Here is a 20850-nt window from a genome sequence, read left to right on the forward strand (position 1 = left end):
TAGAAAGAAAGAAAGAAAGAAAGAAAGAAAGAAGAGAAGAGAAGAGAAGAGAAGAGAAGAGAAGAGAAGAGAAGAGAAGAGAGGGAGGGAGGAAGGAAGGAAGGAAGGAAGGAAGGANAGAGAGGGAGGGAGGAAGGAAGGAAGGAAGGAAGGAAGGAAGGAAGGAAGGAAGGAAGGAAGGAAGGAAGGAAGGAAGGTGGGCAGTTAGGCATATGGCTGGGGAGGGAAGAGGGGGGAGGGAAGCTAAGCCAGTTTAGTGAAAACACAGTGTATATTGATTTGTAGGTAAGCCTTGTTTTAAAAAGTAATAAAAAAAAAAACTTATCTCCAAAAGTCATACTGTGTATATTTGAATTTTTATAAAATAACCAGGGAAGGTAAATGGTGGACACAAAAAGTAACTTGGTCGTTGCTAGGGGCCTAGAGGGCAAGTGGAGAGTGATTGCTTAATTGATAAAGGATTTTATTATGGAGCAACAAAATATTTTGGAAATAGTGTTAACATTTGGGTAGATAGAAGTGTAGGCTACTTAGAAACTCCTTGTATCGTTAAACAATTTCCCTTTTAGGTTTAGACTTTTTTCCAGACAAAAAAGCTGATTAAAATTACTAGCTATGCAGAAGATGTAGTCTTCTTGGTAGAGTGCTAACCTGAAGTCCTGGGTTCAGTCCAGTACTTGGGAAGCAGAGGCAGGAGGATCAGGAGTTTCAGTTCATCTCCGAGCTCTATAGGGAGTTCAAGGCCAGCTTAGGATACATGAGACCCTGTACCTCACCCTCCAAAAACTTAGATAACTAAAAACAAACAAAAAAAAGTTTATTTCATTTTCAAAATATCTCTAGAAACAAATCAATTCCTGAGACAATTAGATTGAAATTAATAGTTGTAGCCTAAACCTCGTACAGTTGAGTATATAGTATTTAAATCAACTCGCTTTGCTGGTCAGCATATATTCTAGCAGGGAAAATTGCTGGTTTTGGGAGAGTCACAATCTAACATAGGTGTCTAATAAGATGCATTATGGTACCTAAGAAATATTAGTGAATCCTCCAATGGTCTAAGTTTTAAAAACTAGGTGACTGTATTTAGCCTTATGGTACCTAAGAAATATTAGTGAATCTTCCAATGGTCTAAGTTTTAAAAACTAGGTGACTGTATTTAGCCTTTGTCACTGTCAAATGTATATTACAGATGACTGAAAGCAAGAAGGTACAAGCTGCTAGTGTCACATGAGAAATATTGGGGGCTGTGGAAACCATGCTGACCCTTGCACAGAGGGTTCTGACACCCAGACAGTGATGTAGAAAACATAGCAAAGCATCCTGTAACATCAGGATGATAAAAAGAATGGTGTATGTGCTCCATTACACCAGATGGAGTTCATGGTCCCTAGTTCTTTATGGTCTCACTAATTCTGAATCCAGATCTAATAGTCTCTGAGGCTTGACCATATTTGGGCCTGTCTCCCTTAGGGTGTATGTCAGTACACTGAGACATATAAAGTTGCATGATGTGAACATCTTTAATATAACTGAACCACATACTTCACATGATTAAGTTGACATATTTGCTGTTTTCTAACACAATAATGAGTATAAGTTGGGTGGGATTTTTTTTTTTGTTTGTTTTTACTGTTGATGCTTACTTTATTTTATTTGGCTAGTCTTGAGCTCGTGTTATTTCTGCTTCCATCTCAAAAATGTTTGAATTACAGGTATGTGCCACCACATCCTACCTTACTATTCAGGTCCATTCCCCATGCAATGAACGGGAAAGTTAATATTTCTTTTTGTCTAAAAATATTACACACTGCCAAACTTTAAATCATGGCATGGCTTACCCTTCAAATGAAATACAATCTGCTCCTACAGAGGGCAAAAGCCCTAGAAAAAAAACAAAACAATCAGACCCATCCACAATATTTGGTTGAGCAAGAAACATGGCCAGGAGAAGAGGTTAATGGCAGTAAGACATTAAAAATAGAAAAGAACTATTGATTCAAGAGATAAGTAGCAATGAATACTGGCGAGTCCTAGGCTCCACACCTTCAATGATGATGTGAGCTAATCCATTCTCCACTGGGGTTACCCATGCTTCTGAGATGCAGTTGATTGCTTACCTCGATGCTGCTTTGGGACTTAACAAATCATTAAAAGGGAACAGGAGGTTCTGCTCATAAATATAACATTTATAGGGGGATGAATTCAAGAATGTCCTGTTGAATAACTGACTTCTCTTTTTTTTTCTACAAACTTTTACATTTTCTAGAATTTAATCAAGCACATCAGAATAAGCTCATGCCTTTCGAGGAGTTCATATATAATCTATGAACTCTTCCACAAATAATTTTATGTTAGCCTGGATTGAAGGCACACATTTGCAATCCTAGCACTTTAGAAGTGAGACACCAGGATCAGGAGTTCAGCCAGCCTGGGTTATATAAAAGACTATTTTTTAAAAAAATCATGTTGCATTGGGTGAATGTTAAAAGGATAATATTTTGGACCTATTGGAATATACATACATACACACACACATATAGTCAAAGATACCTGATTTTCATATTTTTAAAATATGATAACTAGAAAACTTAAAAGATATTCCCCATTAACTAGTACTATAAAGACCATGTGAATCTTCTATCTGCCATCTTACTTATCAAACACATGTATGTTGTAATACAGATATATAAGTAACATATTCCAGAGATCAAAACATATGCTCTCCGTGGAATACCCATGATACAACTCATGGACCACATGAAGCTCAAGAGGAAAGAAGACCAAAATGTGGATGCTTCAGTCCTACTTAGAAGGGGGAACAATACAATCAAGGGAAGTAGAGAGTGGGAGGGACTTGGGAGGAAGAGAAGAGGGGGAGGGGAAAAAGAGGGGCAGAATCAGGTGTGGGAGGAAGTGGAGGAGATGTACAGAGGGTCAGGAAATTGAACAAAAGTGTATAACAATGGGGGATGGGGAACTGGGGGTAGCAACCAGGAAGTCCCAGATTCCAGGAAAGCAAGAGCCTCCCAGGACCCCACAGGGATGACATTAGTCAAAATACCCCACCGAGGGGAGGAAGAACCTGTAGAGACCATATCCAGGGATTAGGCATGCCCCCCCCCACCCCGGTTGAGGGATGGGGCCACCCACCATCTCCAAAATTTTAACCCAGAATTTCTCCTGTCTAAATGAAATACAGGGACAAAGAGCAAAACAAAGAGTGAAGGAAAGACCACCCAGAAACTGCCCCACCTGGAGATCCATCCCACAAGCTGACATCAAACCCAGATACTATTGTGGATGCTAAGAAGTGTTTACGTACAGGAGCCTGATATGACTGTCTCCTGAGAGGCTCTGCCATATCCTAACCAAAACAGATGCGGCTGCTCACAACCAAACATGGGACTGACCCTATTGGAGGAGTTAGGGGAAGGACTGAAGGAGCTGAAGGTGCCTTATGTGGCATCAGTAGGAGGGGAGGCCCTTGGTCCTGTGAAGGTATTATGCCCCAGTGTAGAGGAATGCTAGGGTGGTGAAGCAGGAGTGGGTAGGTTGGTGGGGGAGCCCCCTCATAGAAGCAGGGTAAGTGGGGGAGGGATAGGGGGGTTTGCAGAGGGGAAAACGGGAAAGGGAATAACATTTGAAATGTAAATAAATAAAATATCAAATTAAAAAATAAAATAAATAAAAAATAATATGCTCTCTTTTTAAGAGTGGAAAATAGAAGGCCAAGAAAGAAATACCTCTCTAATGAAAGTATCACTTTAAAGACAACTTTCATCAGGTAGGTATGGTGGCTCATATTTATGATCCTAGTACTTGGTAGGCCAAGGGAAGAGGTACTTTGAGGCCAGCCTACTCTACATAGAAAGATCTTTGTCTCATGAAAACAAATGAAACAACAGAAAGAATGATTTTGCAAACACAGTACCTTCATAATAAATGCCCCACTGGCAAGTGACTCTGTGCAAATATTTTTTTGGCACTGGAGGTGGTTCAGGCAGGCCTTGTGAAAACTGGTTTTGCTTTTCAGAACTTGCTTCCCAGTGTGTTTCTTTTCCTTGTGGATTAGTTTTCCTGGAGTAAGAAGTGCAAAAAGACATAAGCCACTGTAGTTAGCTCAGCAAGTCTCAGTGATATTTGGAAAACAACCATCAGGTCTGTGATGAAAAGTGATCTCTGGATAAAACGAATTGCCAAGATCAAAGGAAAATGATACATCCAGTCACCATGTTCCAATCAATGACTGGTTCAACTTGAGGCTCAAGCCATGAGAGAGGAACCCATCTCTGGCACTCCCTGGAGGGCCAGGAACCAGGGGCTGGATAGCCCAACCTAGGATAGAACCAAACACAACTGACCAAAAAACAACAAAAAAGTCAATGAAATGATGCCCAATGATATTCTCCTTTACTCATAGAACAACCCTTAGTTATGAATAAAACTAATCTAGTCGTATTGCCATCAGAGAGGCTCCATTCAGCAACTTCTGAAAGCAGATGCACAGATGCACAGCCAAACATTAGGCAGAGCTTATTGAATCCTGTGGAAGGGGAAGAAGGATGTAGGAGTCAGAGGGGTCAAGAATAACACAAGAAAGCCCACAGAATCAACTAGCCTGGGCTCATAGGTGCTCACAGAGACTGAAGTGACAATCAGGGAGTATACATGGGTAGGACCTAGGTCCTCTACATATATGTTACAGTTGTGTAGCTTGGTGCTCTTGTGGGACCCCTAACAGTGCAGAGCAGGTTGTGGGGGGGAAGGACGGGCCATCTCTCTTTTTTTCTTAGATTTTTATTATTTAAATGCATTTTATACATCAAGCATATTAATAATATTGAGTATTTTGAGAATCAAGTAATACATAAAAATTTTGTTCAACTTATATATTCATATCCTTTTACACCCTAAAAATATCATTAATGAATATTTAATATTATTCAAAACTAAGGATCCTCTACCTAATGTTGAATACTAAATTGTTTCAAAACATACAAAATATTCTTTGGGAATTAAGCATAGTAAAAGAGCATAAAATATTAAAAATGAATCATTAACAAATATATTAAAAAGCCCATATATGGTATCACCTGACATAGTGAGAGAGTATTTAAAATGCACTATCATCTGTGTACTTTGTCTAAAAATCAGTTTACTTAAAAAAGATTATCAGTGTTCCTAGGAGACAAATTCAGTAAGTATATTTTAAAATTTTCAAAATATCAAAAACTCTTTGAAGTTAAACATTAAGAAAATGCTAATTTCAAGCACAGTGTGAAAAATTATCAATAAGATTTTCATGATGTTTATAGAACACAATTTTAATATTTTCATCTGTTAATATTCAACAGACAAAATAATTAATTTAAGATATATTTCATTGTTATGTCTCCCTTTTCATTTCTGATTTTATTAGTTTGAATACTGTCTCAGTGCACGCTGGTTAGTCTGGCTAAGGGTTTATCTATCTTGTTGATTTTCTCGAAGAACCAGCTCCTGGTTTGGTTGATTCTTTGAATAGTTCTTTTTGTTTCTACTTGGTTGATTTCAGCCCTGAGTTTGATTATTTCCTGCCTTCTACTCCTCTTGGGTGAATTTGCTTCCTTTTATTTTAAAGCNTTTACTTGTGCTGTCAAGCTGCTAGTGTATGCTCTCTCCAGTTTCTTTTTGGAGGCACTCAGAGCTATGAGTTTTCCTCTTAGGAATGCTTTCATTATGTCCCATACGTTTTGGTATGATGTGTCCTCATTTTCATTCAATTCTAAAAAGTCTTTAATTTCTTTTTTTTTTTATTTCTTCCTTGACCAAGTTATCATTGAGTACAGAGTTGTTCAGCTTCTACGTGTATGTGTGCTTTCCAGTGTTTTTGTTGGTATTTAAGACCAGCCTTAGTTTGTGGTAATCTGATCGGGTGCATGGGATTATNTCAATCTTCTTGTATCTGTTGAGGCCTGTTTTGTGACCAAATTATATGGTCAATTTTGGAGAAGGTACCATGAGGACCTGAGAAGAAGGTATATTCTTTTGCTTTAGGATGAAATGTTCTATAAATATCTGTTAGATCCATTTGTTTCATAACATGTTATTTTCACTGGGTCTCTGTTTAGTTTCTGTTTCCATGATCTGTCCATTGTAGAGAGTGATGTACTGAAGTATCCCACTATTATTGTATGGGGTGCAAAGTATGCTTTGAGCTTTAGTAAACTTTCTTTTATGAATGTTGGTGCCCTAGCATTTGGAGCATAGATGTCCAGAATTGAGAGTTCTTCTTGGTAGATTTTACCTTTAATGAGTATGAAGTGCCCCTCCTTGTCTTTTTTGATAACTTTGGGTTGGAAGTTGATTTTATACGATATTAATGGCTACTCCAGCTTGTTTCTTGGTACCATTTGCTCAGAAAATTATTTTCCAACCTTTTACTCTGAGGTAGTGTCTGTCTTCGTCACTGAGGTGCATTTCCTGTATGCAGCAAAATGCTGGGTCCTGTTTACGTATCCAGTCTGTTAGTCTATGTCTTTTTATTGGGGAGTTGAGTCCATTGATGTTAAGAGATACTAAGGAAAATTGATTGTTAATTCCTGTTATTTTTGTTGTTAGAGGTGGAATTATGTTTGTGTGGCTAACTTCTTTTGGGTTTGTTGAAAGATTACTTTCTTGCTTTTCCTAGGGTGTAGTTTCCCTCCTTGTGTTGGTGTTATCCTTTGTAGGGATGAATTTATGGAAAGATATTGTGTAAATTTGGTTTTGTCATGGAATATCTTGGTTTCTCAGACTATGGTAATTGAGAGTTTTGCTGGGTATAGTAACCTGTGCTGGCATTTGTGTTCTCTTAGGGTCTGTATCACATCTGTCCAGGATCTTCTATCTTTCATAGTCTCTGGTGAGAAGTCTGGTGTAATTCTGATAGGTCTGCCTTTATATGTTACTTGACCTTTTCCCTTACTGCTCTTAATATTCTTTCTTTGCTTAGTGTATTTAGCGTTTTGATTATTATATGACAGGAGGCATTTTTTTCTGGTCCAGTATATTTGGAGTTCTATAGGCTTCTTGTATGTTCATGGACATCTCTCTTTCTTTAGATTAGGGAAGTTTTCTTCTATAATTCTGTTGAAGATATTTACTGTCCCTTTAAGTTGGGAAACTTCGCTCTCTTCTGTACCTATTATTCTTTGGTTTCATCTTCTCATTGTGTCCTGGATTTCCTGCATATTTTGGGTTAGGTGCTTTTTGTCTTTTGCATGTTCTTTGACGGTTGTGTCAATGTTTTCTATGGTATCTTCTGCACCTGAGATTCTCTCTTCTATCTCTTGTATTCTGCTGGTGATGCTTGCATCTATGACTCCTGCTCTTTTCCTAGGTTTTCTAACTCCAGGGTTGCCTTCCTTTGTGATTTCTTTATTGTTTCTATTTCCATTTTTAGATCCTGGATAGTTTTGTTCATTTCTTTTGCCTGTTTGATTGTTTTTTCTTGTAATTCTTTAAGGGATTTTGTGTTTCTCCTTTAAGGGCTTCTAGCTGTTTACCTGTGTTTTCCTGTATTCCTTGAAGGGAGTTGTTCATGCCCTTCTTAATGTCCTCTATCATTGTTATAAGTGATTTTAGATCCAAATCTTGCTTTTCCGGTGTGATGTATTCAGGACTTGCTCTGGTGGGAGAATTGGGTTCTGATGATGCCATGTAACCTTGGTTTCTGTTGCTTATGTTCTTACACTTGCTTCCTGCCACGTGATTATCTCTAGTGCTACCTGCCCTTGTTATATCTGACTGGAGCCTGTCCTTCCTGTGATCCTGGTTGTGTCAGAACTCCCTAGAGTTCAGCTGTCTCTGTGATCCTGTGATTCTGTGATCCTGAGATCCTGGGTGTGTCAGAGCTCCTGGAAGTCAAGCTACCCCTGGGACCCTGAGATCCTGGAGTGACCAGCTCCTGTGATCCTGTGATCCTGGGTGTGTTAAAGCACCTGAGAGTGGATTTTCCTCTAGGTGTTATGGGACTGGCTGTGGAGTTCACACCAAAGGTCTACTGCCCATTCACTTCTAATCCTATTGCCTCCACCTGGAGAGTGCTGGGATTATATGCATAGTATGCCCATGCTCAGTTTATGTAGGGCTTTTATGGCATCCTCTGCAGGCAGTCTACCCCACATCTTTAATTTTGGATTCAAGAATGCTATAAAAGCGATTCCATTTTTTGAAGAAACAGGTGTTTTTTTTTATCCCATTGGAAAACTTTATCAATATATAATGTCTTCTATAAGTAGAAGAGGGAGAAGCAATTTTAATATAATTACGTGTCTCCCTTTTCTTTCCTCCCTTTTAACCTTCTTATATATCCCTCCTTGCTCTTTTAAGCTCATAGTCTTCTTTTTCATTGTTATTGCACACACATATATACATATATGTGTATATATATGTAACTATATATAAAACGATATAAACTATATTTCTGTATCTATCATCTATCTATCTATCTATCTATCTATCATCTATCTATCTATCTATGTAACTATAACCTGATCATTCTGTATAATGTTCCTTGTGTATATTGGAAAACCAATTGGTATGCTTGTCCCTGGTGAGAAAAGTTCTCCTGCTTTCAGCATTTCCTACTAAGAGACAGAGATTTTGGAGGACATAGCTTCACGGTTTGCTTAGCTACAGCATCTATGCTTTGACTGTTAACATTGTTGCTGTTGTGTTTGTTTTTGAGACATGGTTTCTCTGTGTATCTCTGGCCTTTCTGGAACTTGCTCTGTAGACCAGGCTGGCCTTGATCTCTTTGCCTGCCCTTGGCTTCAGAATACTGGGATTAAAGGCGTGCAGCACCACCACCCTACATTGTTTAGTTTTAAAAGGTTCCACAAAGTCTTTGGTGTTCTTCCCATTGGTTGGTAATTACTCCTTCCTACCACTTTGAATGTGTTGTCTGATCATCCTTGAAAGTAATAGCGTGGAGTCTTCTGCCACATACTTGCTCCCCTGCTTTTCTCTGTTTCAGTCAACAACACCGCCAGGAACAAGAAGCAGCAGCCATCTTTTCTGGACCTGGCCAAGCAGGAGACGCTATCATGGGTATTGGCATTCGCCACAAGGACCAAAAGGTTTGGCGCAAGGAGCCCAAGAGCCAGGACATTTACCTGCTGCTGCTAGTCAAGCTGTGCAGGTTTCTGGCCAGATGGACCAACTCTACCTTCAATCTGGTTGTGCCGAAAAGGTTATTTATGAGCTGCACCAACCAGCCACCTCTGATCCTGTCCTGGATGATCCGAAAGATGAAATTTCCTGGCCAGGAGAATAAGACTGCTGTGGTTGTGGGGACGGTCACAGATGATGTGCGGATTCTGGAAATATCCAAGCTGAAGGTGTGTGCACTGCAGGTGAGCAGTCGGGCCCGGAGTCGTATCCTCAAGACTGGGTGTAAGATCCTCACCTTTGACCACCTGGCCCTGGAGTCTCCCAAGGGCCGAGGCACTGTGCTCCTGTCTGGTCCTCGGTAGGGCCGAGAGGTATACAGACATTTTGGCAAGGCCCCAGGAACCCCATACAGCCACACCAAACCCTATGTCCGTTCCAAGGGCCGTAAGTTTGAGCGTGCCAGAGGCCGAAGGGCCAGCCAAGGCTACAAAAACTAACCCTGAATCTTACTGTTAATAATAAAAAGCTTTGGAAGGAGGAGGAGGAGGAGGAGGAGGAGGAGGAGGAGGAGGAGATCTAGACATTGTATAGAATAATCTTGAAAATAAAACAGGGGGCAACCTGGTATCTTTTGAAGTCCCATGCTCCATGCCTTAGAACTGGCTGCTGAAAGTGTTATTCATTTGACACTTTTCAAAGTAAGTTTGACCCAAAGCAAAGGTAATTTACTGTATAAAAATTGTAAAAACATCCCAACAAAAGGAAGATAAAACTTGGCAGTAGTAGAGTTTTAATGAAAGGAACCAATTTGGTAACTTGATTGTGATGCAGCTTAAATGCAAGTTTTCAATTATGGGGACTATAGCCTTCCTTTCTTAAGAAACATGAATCTTCATACTAATATGTAGATTCAGAAATATGACTTCAAGAATTAGAACTATAGCCTTGAACCATATTCACCATGTCAGCCAGCAGGATAATGAAAGAGCCTTAAGAGATCTGGGAATGAAGAATGAATAGCTGCCATACATCTAAGTGAATGAAACAAACACACTGATTTGGCAAGAGCTATTGTTGCTTAACAATAAGGAAGCCAGCAGAGTGGGAACAGACTTTCAAGTAATGTATCCAATCAATCCACCTAAGATAACATTTATAATAAAGGTTTATTATCTGAATATTGGTGAAAAAGGGAAAGACAGCCTTCTAGTAATCAGTACAGAGAACTAGAAGCCATCTATTGTAGTGCTGATGAGCCCCTGGCCCAGTCCGAGTACCTGTTTCAGACTGACCTTGCTGAATAAATTTCAGAAGATTGAAGAACTTAGATTCATACTGGGAAAGTGACCTGTGATCAAATCTACTGACAATGACTCCAGCACGTGTAAGCACTGCATTCAGACAAATACCAAAAGGAAACCTCTGGAAATTTAACACATGCCCTGGCCTGTTTTTTGCTTGTGACAGCAACTTTCCCAACTTTCCTTATTCAAAGGCAGCCTGTTTAACCCATAAAGAAAAGGTTTAACAGTTCACATGGTCTTCTTTTGCTTTCTTTATTTAAAAAAACCACTGCTTTAATCTATGAAAGCAAGCAAACAAAACAATTAAAAAAAAACAAGCCATGTGTCTCCATTCAATCAATATTTACTTTGTGCCAAACATTGAACAGGAAATGAGCATACTATCTGTTCTCAAGGATCATGTAATGAAGTGAGAGAAAGATAACTATAGGTAACCCAATCACAAAAGAACACACATGATATGCACTCACTGATAAGCAGATATTAGCCCAGAAACAGAATATCCAAGATACAATTTGCAAAACACATGAAACTCAAGAAGAAGGAAGACTGAAGTTTAGATACTTTATTACTTCTTAGAATGGGGAACAAAATACCCATGAAAGGAGTACAAAGGCAAAGTTCAGAGCTGAGACGGAAGGAAGGACCATCCAGAGAGTGCCCCACCCGGGGATCCATCCTATATACAACCACCAAACGCAGACACTATTGCATATGCCAGCAAGGTTTTGCTGACAGGACCCCTGACATAGCTCTCTCTTGTGAGGCTATGCCAATGCCTGGCAAATACAGAAGTGGATGCTCACAGTCATCTATTGGATGGAACACAGGGCCTCCAATGGAGGAGCTAGAGAAAGTACCCAAGGAGCTAAAGGGGTCTGCAACCCTATAGGAGGAACAACAATATGAACTAACCAGTACCCCCCAGAGCTGTGTCTCTAGCTGCATATGCAGCAGAGGATGGTCTAGTCAGCCATCATTGGAAGGAGAGGCCCTTGGTCTTGGGAAGATCATATGCCCCAGTAGAGGGGAATGCCAGGGCCAGGAAGTGGGAGTGGGTGGTTGGGTTGGGGAGCAGGGTGGGGGGAGGGAATAGGGGGCTTTGGGGATAGCATTTGAAATGTAAATGAAGAAAATATCTAATAAAAAATGCCAAAAAGAAGCAGAATGAAGTTGATATTACATTAACTCTTTACAGCGTTGCCAGACATATAATGAGTGTAATTTATTCAACAAGTACTTATCACCATCTACACACCAGGCATCATGGAAGGTTCCAAGAAAGGTTGTGAACAAGGAGCTTATATAGAAAAGAGGAGATACTGCAAAGCAACAAGCAGGGATGGAAGAGAAAAGGAGGCTGCTGTCCTCTGTGTGCATAAGGTTAGGCTTGGCCGGGCCCAGCCCACATAGTCCCAGGAAGATACCTGGCCATGTCACAAGAGAAAAGAAATTTCCTCAATCCAGGAATCAAAATCTAGTGTATGAATTGAATTCTAGAAGTGCTTCCAGGCCAATAGGGCAATCAAAATCTGCTCTCCACATTCTGCAGTAGATCAGAGAGCAAGTCCAAGAGCAGAGACAGGCCCACATGGGAGAGAAATGGCAGTATAATTGAACAGGGAAGCTAAGCCCAGTGTTTTATGCTCTAGTGCCCTGACAGCCGAGGTTGAGTCTGCTACCCAGGAAGGAGCCTATAGCCCAAAGCAGGTCTGGACATGTTAGAGTTTAAGACAGACGAACCATTGGGGTACTTCTGAAGAGAGCCTTTCGACATGGACACAGCAGCTAGTGAGGGAGAAAAACTGCCATCAAGATGAAAATCTGCTATTGTTCTTTGCAGAATTTAGACATTCATGGGTTTATAGTCACAGGTAAAACTCTGAATTGAATGGTTCTGAAGATCTGATTTCTGCTGGGGATGGTATTGCCTTTGTAGACTGGTTACACAGAGTATATTTCCAGTTGCTACCTACTTTTAAATCTGAATCTAAGAGTGAAAGGTTCGGTAATGGAAATTCACCTGTCTGATGACCGCTTTGCTATGAATGGCCAAAGGGTGTTGTGTCTGTACATATGTACAAAAGTATGCATCCACCCCTTCCCCAAAGTGTGTGTGTGTTTTCTGATCAAGTGTGGTCTGCAGGGTTTGGAGATTGTATTTTACTACTTGAGGGTGAAATTGTAACTTAGTTTTCATCTGGCTTTTCCCCTTTTTCTTTCAAGCCCTAGAGCCTGGTTTTAGGAGCTTGTAGTTGTTATAAAGACAAGTTCCTGCTCATTTTTAAAAGGATATTAATTAGCTTTGTTGTGAAAATTATTTAACTTTGTTAAAACATTGTATAGCTTAAATATGCACAATAAAGTACACTAAATAAATGAAACATAGTGGACATGCTAAGTTGAAGGCGAATACCTATTGTGTTGGCAAGTTTTTTCTTAACTTGACACAAGTTTAGAGCCATATGAGGAGAGGGAGCCTCAACTGAGAAAATGCTCCCATCTGATTGGCCTGTAGGCAAGCCTATGGAATACTTTCTTTTAGTTGAAAGTATTTTTTTCATAAAATACATTTTATCACAATTTCCCACCCCCCACCTCTCCCCAGATCCTCCCCACTTTCCTACCTCCCCCCACCTTCAACTCCTTTTTCTCTTAACCCAGAATTGCTCCTATCTAAAAGAAATTCAGGGACAAAGGCCATCCAGAGATTGCCCCACCTGGGGATCCATCCCATATGCAGACACCAAACCCAACACTATTGCAGATGCTAAGAAGTGCTTGCTGACAGGAGCCTGATACAGCTGTCTCCTGAGAGGCTCTGCCAGATCCTGACAAATACAGAGGGGGATGCTCACAGCCAACCATTGGACTGAGCACAGGGACCCCAAAGGACTAAAGGAGCTGAAGAGGGTTGCAACCCCATAGGAAGAATAACAATATTAACCAACCAGACCCCACAAGCTCCCAGGGACTAAACCACCAACCAAAGAGTACATACACATGGAGGGATTCATGGCTACAGCTGCATATGTAGCAGAGGATGGCCTTCTTTGGAATCAATGGTAGGGGAGGCCCTTAGTCCTGTGAAGGCTCGATACCTTCACAGTATAGGGGAATGCTAGGGCAGTGAGGTGGGAGTGGGTGGGGGGCACCTTCATAGAAGCAGGGCATAGGAGTGGGTTTCAGAGTGGAAACCAGGAAGGGGGATAACATTCGAAATGTAGATTCATAAAATAACCAAAAAAATTTTAAAAACGAAAATAAGCAGGCAAATAAACAAACCAGATTTTTTTAAAAAAGCACAAGAAACACAGATACACACACAAATCCATAAAAACACAAAATTGATCTTCATAATATACAAGCAAGAGACCAGTAAAATTAAAAAGAAAAGGTCACCTTTATTCTTAAAAGGCTTTGATACTTGAGGGAAGTTACTTAACCCTTGAAAATCTGGATGGTAGTTTCCTGATCTATAAAGTGGGAATAATAATATTTGACTCATGAGATGTTTATGAAGATAAAAGAATACATATTGTTTAATGCAATTTATTGCTTATAGCAAGTACAAGGGAAATGGAAGCAATTATTGTTAGAATTAAAGGTACCAAGAGAAGGTATGACATCCAGCAATAGGATTTATGATCTTGTTACACTGTGGGCAGAGTTGTAGACCTAACTAAACCAAGCTCACTTAAAGTGAGGTTTATTTGTTACTTTACAAGATATTTAAGAGTTGGTTAATTCTCTTCCAGAAAGATAGAAAGGGTATTTCGTCACCATGCAACAGACAGGGTGATTTTTTTATAGACTAAAGATCTGGCTTCAAGCCAAAGAATTTCTTATTTCTACATCAATTAATAATTCAAAACCATTTCTAAATAACAAACTTCCATTTTACTAAAGACAAGAATCCACTAATGGATGCCTCTAAACTTAGCAAGCACTCCAATACATCATTGGTGGGTTTTGTTGTCTGCCTCATAATGCACACTGATGGGCCAGCACTCAGGGGGCTTTGGAGGGTGTTGGATACAACCAGGCAACTGTCCAGAACCAACTTCTTCTTGGGCTGTAGATCCTAAGACTATTAGAGTGGACTTGCAACCCATTAATTCTCCGTGAAAAAGTAAGAGTGATGCGTTCTGACATCACCAGTTTCAAACAGCCTAATGAGATATCCTAGGCTGCCTTCCAAGATTGATGAGCTCAGCTGGTGATGGGAGTAGCCGAAGAAAATGTTCAGCACAGCTGAGATAACCCAACAGTTCTTTCCTGAGTCGCTCACAAACCCTGAGACTCGAGTTCATTTGGAGTTTATTTTACTCCTTAAATTTTGGATTGAGAAATGTGTCTAACCTTCCCAAAGCACAAGGCTCTTTCTCTCACTCCCACTGCCTGACCTCATAGGGTTTTGTTTCAACTTGTCTATGGAAGTGTGTGTGTGTTTTCATTCATTATCAGATGAATATTTAGCCTGAATGTTGGTTAGTGGGTGTGTTTTCAGATTCTTAGGAGAGGCAGACAAGCAAAGGACAATGTATGCTCAAGGCAGTCATGCTGTTGGAAGCTGGAGAGAAGCCCAAGGGAGTTACATGCCAAACCATGAGATTTCAAGTTTTAAATTTTACGTTCAGCAACAGCAGAAAGCAGACCTCTAAAACCTTCCTCCCAAGAGGCCCTTGGCCCTGTGAAGGCCTGATGGATACCCCAGTGTAAGGGAATTTGAGGACTGAGAGGCGGGAGTGGGTGGATGGGTGGGTGGGGCAACATCCTCACAAAATAGGGGGGTGGGAGATGGGATAGGTGGTTAGGGGCAGGATAACATTTGAAATGTAAATAAAGAAAATATCCAATGAAAACAAAACAAAAAACCTTCCTCCCAGATCTTACAGTGTCCTGCAACATGTAGGCCACAGCCAATAGAACACAGGAGCAAATTATTTAGAGAGAGGGTGGCTTTAAATTGTGCTGGGTATGTATGTAGACAAGTGGAAACTGTCTCACCCCCTGGAACAACCATTGGCAAGATGGTGAGTATTTACCTTAATTTTCACTATGGAATTATGTTTTTGCAGATGTTTTCTGTAGTTGGAGATAATTACATAATTGTCAGGGCTAAGTATTTTAAAACCCCATGTTCCAAAAGAAATAGGAGAAGCTGGGGCAAAGGGCTTGCTCTACAAGCATGAGAACCTGAGTTCAGATTTCCAGCATCCACGAGAAAAGTTGGCCATGGAGGCTGCTCCTGCCTGCAGTGTGGAGAGGGCAGAGATAGAAAGATCTCTAGATACGCCAAGTGACGAGCTCCAGGTCCAGTAAAAGACCTTATCAAAATAAGTGAGGTAGAGAATGATTAAGGAAAACATCAGGCACTGACCTATGGCTTCCACATCAGACATACACGTGTGCCTACAGACATGAATATGGAGACACATATACACACAAAATAAAAATAAGCAGTGAGATAATGCAGTAAAATATAAAACTTTTCATTTAATTCCACCCTTTTCCTCTTCCTAACAATGTTCTTAGTTGTTGGGGTTTTTTTTGGCAGGGGGGGGGAACAGACTGGATTAACATACACTTTAATGAGAATGGCTTCCTCAGTAAGTGCATCTATGAGCTGAAGCTGCTCCACAGGTTTCAGATGCCACTGCACGACCAACTCCCCAGTGCTCTTGAGGCACGAGGTAGACATGGTCTCTTCTGTGGGAAGTCCCTGTGGCAGCTTCAGGGATTGGATGCTTATCAAGTATTTAACCACTTTTAGCTTTGCATCCACCCGGGGAATGCTCTTGTGAATTTGAGGGCTGTGTGCCTCCATGTAGTCCGAGCATCCTGATGGTATCTTTTTTCCCAGTATGGACACCTCTTTGTACTTCCTATTCTTGTAACAATGTGCAGTTTATGAGGGTTCTGGGGGGTCCCCACCGTATTTTTCGTGATCTTCAGGCTTAGGCTGAAACACTTTACCTGGAATTCTTGATCTGCACAGATCCACTCTGTACAAATGAGAGATTCTGCACCTTTTTCATAGTCTGAAGTCTGCCTGGAGGCCTCTGAAATACTGAGCGCAGAACTCGAGGCATTAGTGTGGTAATTCTTCTCCTTTGAGGCGGTGACCACTGTGTCCACTCCGAATATCCCTACCATGTTCTTAGTTCTTCTTTAATGTCACACAACCCCTCCACAGGCACTTGAGAATTGGTTCATCACCTTCCAGGTTCCTCTCGCTAGCCACTACATCAACGTTAAAATATTAAACCACACATAGTGAGTTTCTGAGCATATGACCTCATGGCAGCCCCGCATGAAACCATCTGCAGTCCCTGCACATTTTGTAAAGGAAGCCCTCCAGGCTGACTCTAAGCAGATAGTAAGCAGGGCTGAAATTTAAGGTGGAAAATATTAGGTTAAAAATCTTGGCACAGGGCTGCAGAGGTGGCTCAGCGGTTAAGAGTACTGACTGCTCTTCCAGAGGTCCTGAGTTCAATTCCCAACAACTACATGGTGGCTCACAACATTCTGTAATAGGATACAACACCCTTTTCTGGTGTGTCTAAAGAGAGCAGTGGTGTACTCATAGACATAAAATAAATAAATAAATCTAAAGCTATAATAGAAGATATTTTATTCCAAATGTCACACAATTGTAGAAACTATCTGCAGCTGGTAAAACCACACCTCTGCTAGAGCATCAGGCAGATCACAGTCATCCAACATCTGGGATTGAAACAGAAACATATTCTTATAGTATTTCTGTGTTTTTTTTTTTAAAAAACAAAATTCCAGAAAAAAAAAACAATCTTGACACAGCTCCACTTGCTTACACTTATTTATAGGCCTTTGTGCTTTTAAGTTTCTCCATAAATGTTTGTCCCACCTGAATAATGGAAGCATAAACACCTAGAAAACAGAGAATGCCTATTTCATACCCTGAGTTATTACTTCGGTCTCGAAATCACTCCTGTTAACCTGGCATGAGTGAAGGGATAAACCCGACCCACTGGCGACTCTTTTTTTTTTTTTTTTTTTTTTAAAGATTTATTTATTTACTATATGTAAGTACACTGTAGCTGTCTTCAGACACTCCAGAAGAGGGAGTCAGATCTTGTTACAGATGGTTGTGAGCCACCATGTGGTTGCTGGGATTTGAACTCTGGACCTTCGGGAGAGCAATCGGGTGCTCTTACCCACTGAGCCATCTCACCAGCCCCATCCACTGGCGACTCTTAAGGCTTTGATTTTCTTCACCTAGGATCATCTAGAGCATTTAGAGCCTAATGGATGCTTGCCAGAAGACGTAAAAATGGGGATATTTGGATTTTAACCGCACTATTTGTAGAAAGGGCTGACAGTTCGAAGCCTCCAGCACAGCTATTGATTTCCAGTAGTCAGAGGCAGAGATTTGCTAGGTAGCTAGCTGATAGCTAGTGCCTTTACTTCTGTCTTTCTATCTGTGTATATATATAAAAAATAACTCTGCAACCAATTTAGTGTCAGCAGGCAGGCCCTAGAATGGAGGTTCTCAACCTGTAGGCTATGATCCCTTTTGCGTGTCAAATGACCTTTTCAGATGGGTCACTTGTGAGATACCCAGTAGCAAAATTACAGTTATGGAGGAGCAACGAAAATAATTTTATGGTTGGGAGGTCACCACAACGTGAGACACTGTATTAAAGGGTCACAGCATTCGGAAGGTTGAGAACCACTGCAAAGGTTCATCTTAACCAGGATTATCTTTAAGTGTTTTTAAAGGCCACTTTTCATTCCTATAATAGTCAAGCTCTTCAATAAAGTAAGTACAGTGTTGTTTTCTCACAGGCTGCCTTCTCGGTCAGCAACTGGCAGCCACTGATCTCATCCTTCAAACACAATGTCATTGACCAAAAGAGAGCCTGTACTGTTTTGTGGAACACACTGTCATATTACCCAGAGTACATTCAAAAAGAAGGATGGCTCAGTGGTTAAGAGCACATACTACTCTTGCAGAGGACCCGAGTTTGGTTCCTGACACAGAAACCTGGCAGTTTACACCTGTAGCTCATGGGTACATACTCCCTGACCCCGGCACACACATACACAGAATTGAAAGAAATACTTTTAAAAAAGAAATGTCATAATTAGAGCAGTTCTTGACCTGTTAAAAATCATTTGAGCTAAGCAATTTCATGCTTGTTTTCCTGACATTTATTTCTGTAATAACAACATGGTAATGAGATGCTTGATAATATTTTGTCCAATTACCATGGAAGCTGTTCCTTCTAAACACACCCCAGGTACTATGTATATTCTTTCACTTACATATCCAATCAGCGGTCGTAAAACTCTGGCAGTTATCCTTTGCGTGATGCTTCTTTTTGTGTGTGATCCAGGTGCAGCCACTTAAGGCTTCTGAGCCTCAGCTTCTTTATCTGTTAAACAAAGCTAAGACTCACTCCCAGGAAATATTTCCACTAATCCCATGGAAATATTGCCAGCATCTCAGGAGAAACCAGAACTCAAGGAACAGCACAAATGGGAAAGTCCAATAGGAATGTAAATGATTCGCTTTACCTCGAGACATGATTGCTATTTTCAGAAATTGGCTATTTGTACCTAGCAATAATTACAAGGATAGCCCCGGGTGTCTCAAATTAGACTATATGAGCAGTGATTATCCCACCAACTGTCTTCTTTCTTAACTGATTTAAGGGAAGCTCTTAGATGCCCAAACCCAGTGTGAACATACTAGGAGGGCCAACTGAGGTTCTCAGGCTACATTTCAGAAGGCTTGGCTAGTAAAGGCTTTGTTGCACTCCAGAAAGAGGGCGAGTTTCAGAATTTCTGTTCCCTTCCGTAGGGGCCCCTCCTCCCAGGAAACTCCCTTCTGATTGTCCACCCTGATCAATGCTTTCAGAGGCAGGCCATTCCACACCAAGTTCCTCTGAACACCATGGCCCTCTACACATAAGGACTGCTTTCACAAAGCAGGCCACATGGCTGGATATACCGGTTTCATATTATTTTCTAGAATTCCTTTATTTTTGGAGGCAAACCTCGCCACTGCTGTGAGAAGGATCAGATCCTATCATCTTAACTTGAGTTACAAGATTAAGTACACATGGCCAGAACAAAGATCCTTGCCATCCAAGTGGGACATTAGTGAACTTGAAAATAAAATAATTTTATTTAGAAATACTTTTGGAGTTTCCCAACCATACTAGAATTTCCTCTGTGTACTTTCACTTATTAGTATATTATTTTTCTTAATTATTCTACCTGCTTCTCCAACTTATCTAGGTTGTTTCTGAGTCTTCTCTCTCTCTCTCTCTCTCTCTCTCTCTCTCTCTCTGTGTGTGTGTGTGTGTGTGTGTAAGCACATGCACATGCATGTGTAAGCATACACCTTCACACACTGAAGGCCAATCGATGTTCTCTTTTACTCATGTCCATTATTTTTTGAGATTGACTCTCATTGGACCTAGAACTAAACTGGTTGGCTAGCAAGCCTCAGATATCTTCTTGTTAACATCTTTCTAGTGCTCAGATTACAGGCATGTATTACTGTGCCTGAATTTTTATATGGATGGAAGGATTCCTTCTCAGATCTTCATCCGTGGGCAGTAAGCACTTTACCAACCAACCCACCTCCTGGGTCCTTGAATCTTGCAGCACTCCCCAGCCTCCGGCCAGCAGAGGTGGGGCAAACACGACAGGTACGCCAAGGTAGGTTTTAAGCAGCTTCTGCAGCGCTTCAGTTTGTTTCAGCTTTCTTTATTCTCTCGTAGCTTCCTTTATTCTTCCCTTTATTCTGGGGGATTGCCCAATCTGTCCCCCTCCACCCTCTGCACTCGTCTCTCACCACTCTTCATCATCCAATCAGCATTCAGCACACTCTGTACAGGAGCCATGCACACAGACAGGGTGGGTGTTGATAGGCCAGTGACTCAATATCATGCTGTATGACGCTATACATCAGGCGGGCAGCGCGTGATCACTCAGGTGCACATGATCATTCAGGTGTTTGGTAAACAAGTAGGGATCACGGGGCTTGGCAATGAGCCAGGGGGCCTTCTTGGCTGCTGCGCAGCCGCACCCGCTTCCCACAAATCTTTTTCAAAATAAGTTACATACATACACGTCATGGACATTTTTACCTATTGGAGCTATTCTCTTACATAATCACAATCCCATTTCCAACTTGAATAAACTTCATATTGTTATTTTACCATTTTTTTGGTTTTTCAAGACAGGGTTTCTCTGTGTAGCCCTGGCTGTCCTGGAACTCACTCTGTAGACCAGGCTGACCTCGAACTCAGAAATCCACCTGCCTCTGCCTCCCAAGTGGTGGGATTAAAGGCATGTGCCACCACGCCCAGCTACTTTACCATTTTTATTCCAATATTGTTAGCTGGCCTCA

The 20850-nt window shown here is 40.9% G+C and overlaps 2 pseudogenes; one reads left to right on the forward strand and one right to left on the reverse strand.

Moving 5' to 3' along the window:
• Positions 1-9071: 9071 nt before the first annotated feature.
• Positions 9072-9635, forward strand: LOC110313985 (annotated as a pseudogene).
• A 5699-nt stretch (positions 9636-15334) lies between these two features.
• LOC110314532 lies at positions 15335-16537 on the reverse strand (annotated as a pseudogene).
• Positions 16538-20850: the final 4313 nt, after the last annotated feature.

The sequence above is a fragment of the Mus pahari genome, chromosome X (assembly GCF_900095145.1).
Source record: "Mus pahari chromosome X, PAHARI_EIJ_v1.1, whole genome shotgun sequence".
In the NCBI taxonomy this organism is placed as follows: Eukaryota; Metazoa; Chordata; class Mammalia; order Rodentia; family Muridae; genus Mus; species Mus pahari.